The sequence below is a fragment of the Schistocerca serialis genome, chromosome 2 (assembly GCF_023864345.2).
Source record: "Schistocerca serialis cubense isolate TAMUIC-IGC-003099 chromosome 2, iqSchSeri2.2, whole genome shotgun sequence".
NCBI lineage: Eukaryota > Metazoa > Arthropoda > Insecta > Orthoptera > Acrididae > Schistocerca > Schistocerca serialis.
Genome location: NC_064639.1, coordinates 146466231 through 146468731, shown reverse-complemented (window position 1 = coordinate 146468731; position 2501 = coordinate 146466231). Strand labels below are relative to the sequence as shown.

The 2501-nt window shown below is 52.0% G+C and overlaps 1 pseudogene; it reads left to right on the top strand.

The window, feature by feature from the left end:
- The first annotated feature begins 262 nt into the window (after positions 1 to 262).
- On the top strand, positions 263 to 380 carry LOC126459608 (5S ribosomal RNA; annotated as a pseudogene).
- Positions 381 to 2501: the final 2121 nt, after the last annotated feature.

The following is a 2501-nucleotide window of genomic DNA, read 5'->3' as shown; positions in this document are numbered from 1 at the left end:
ACAGACAGGAACCGCGCGACCGCTACGGTTGTAGGTTCGAATCCTGCCTCGGGCATGGATGTGTGTGATGTCCTTAGGTTGGTTAGGTTTAAGTAGTTCTATGTTCTGGGGGACTGATGACCTCAGACGTTAAGTCCCATAGTGCTCAGAGCCATTATTAGTACATCTGTTACGCCCCCACATAGCATATGCCGTCATCGGATCAAATTCGACATTGTCTTTGCAGGTGTACTAATTTTTTCCGCAGTTTACTTGAACCCAAGGCAACGGCCTTGCCGCAGTGGATACACCGGTTCCCGTGGGATCACCGAAGTTAAGCGCTGTCGGGCGTGGTCGGCACTTGGATGGGTGACCATCCAGGCCGCCATGCGCTGTTGCCACTTTTCGGGGTGCACTCAGCCTCGTGATGCCAGTTGAGGAGCTACTCGACCGATTAGTAGCGGCTTCGGTCAAGAATACCATCATAACGACCGGGAGAGCGGTGTGCTGACCACACGCCCATCCTATCCGCATCCTCCACTGAGGATGACACGGCGGTCGGATGGTCCCGGTAGGCCACTCGTGTCCTGACGACGGTGTGCTTTTTTTTTTTTGTTTGAACCAGGGTGTGACAGTACCAAAAAGCAAGAAGGGAACAAACAAAAAAAGCACTCCGCATCCCCTTGGCCAATGCAGATTGAGTCTTCGCCTTTTGCAGTAGTGGTGATTCCACGTGTTTCCACTGCTTACGTTGCTCCCTTATCTCGTGGCCACAGCGATACATCCAACAGTTGCCCATAGTGATTAGGTGGCTAAAGATGTCATCTGGACTGGCCTAACACAGCTGCAACACTTCCATTTATGCCTCGGTTCCGCGGGCTGTTTGAATGGGTGTGAGTAGTCGCAGAACCAGCGAGCGGCGACTTCATCACGTTCGAGTCTTCTGACTCATCAGCGATTTTCACTTTTTTCCACAGTCGCCTCGGTTGTGATAGCCAGTCTTCGAGCACCAGGACTTCTATCTTTCTTGCGATTCCTGGTACTTCACGGAGAGATGGTCCCTCGGTTCGTTCTTCGTCAAGTATATTCCTTTGACCACGTTGGAAGCGTCTGCGCCATCTAACCAGTGCCATGTGGTGGGTCATTGTCGCCATACACTTCCACTAGATCACAACTCCGCATGGCTCGATGCAGCATTGTTCCTCTTCAAATGCAGAACATGGATCACAAGTTTGTGATTGGAGTCCGCCATTTTGTTTTGGATCTTGTAGTAGCGTGATACGGTACTGGGATGTTGTGATTTCTGTGTGTACCAGGACTTCTGACATGGACTTGCAAACAAACTAAAAATTAATTACGTAACCTTATTTTTTTTTTCGAGGCCATAATCAAAACTTTATGACCAACCCTCGTACAGTGGAACTGTTTCACTTCAACCAAATTTGCTCAATATTGTTTGACAGGGCTCGACTCCTTACCATTGTGATAATTAAGTGATTGGCCGTGAGACAAATTAAATATAGTTTAACGATAGCTTTAACAAACTAAAATGAATTTTTAATGAAGTCATCGGACTTTGTAGCTTGATTTTTCCCTTAACAGAAGTCGTCTAAATAAGCTTACTGTTACTTAACCCGATATTAACATAAGCGGTACTCTTTGACGACAGATAGCCTACCCCAGATATACACTCCTGGAAATGGAAAAAAGAACACATTGACACCGGTGTGTCAGACCCACCATACTTGCTCCGGACACTACGAGAGGGCTGTACAAGCAATGATCACACGCACGGCACAGCGGACACACCGGGAACCGCGGTGTTGGCTGTCGAATGGCGCTAGCTGCGCAGCATTTGTGCACCGCCGCCGTCAGTGTCAGCCAGTTTGCCGTGGCATACGGAGCTCCATCGCAGTCTTTAACACTGGTAGCATGCCGCGACAGCGTGGACGTGAATCGTATGTGCAGTTGACGGACTTTGAGCGAGGGCGTATAGTGGGCATGCGGGAGGCCGGGTGGACGTACCGCCGAATTGCTCAACACGTGGGGCGTGAGGTCTCCACAGTACATCGATGTTGTCGCCAGTGGTCGGCGGAAGGTGCACGTGCCCGTCGACCTGGGACCGGACCGCAGCGACGCACGGATGCACGCCAAGACCGTAGGATCCTACGCAGTGCCGTAGGGGACCGCACCGCCACTTCCCAGCAAATTAGGGACACTGTTGCTCCTGGGGTATCGGCGAGGACCATTCGCAACCGTCTCCATGAAGCTGGGCTACGGTCCCGCACACCGTTAGGCCGTCTTCCGCTCACGCCCCAACATCGTGCAGCCCGCCTCCAGTGGTGTCGCGACAGGCGTGAATGGAGGGACGAATGGAGACGTGTCGTCGTCAGCGATGAGAGTCGCTTCTGCCTTGGTGCCAATGATGGTCGTATGCGTGTTTGGCGCCGTGCAGGTGAGCGCCACAATCAGGACTGCATACGACCGAGGCACACAGGGCCAACACCCGGCATCATGGTGTG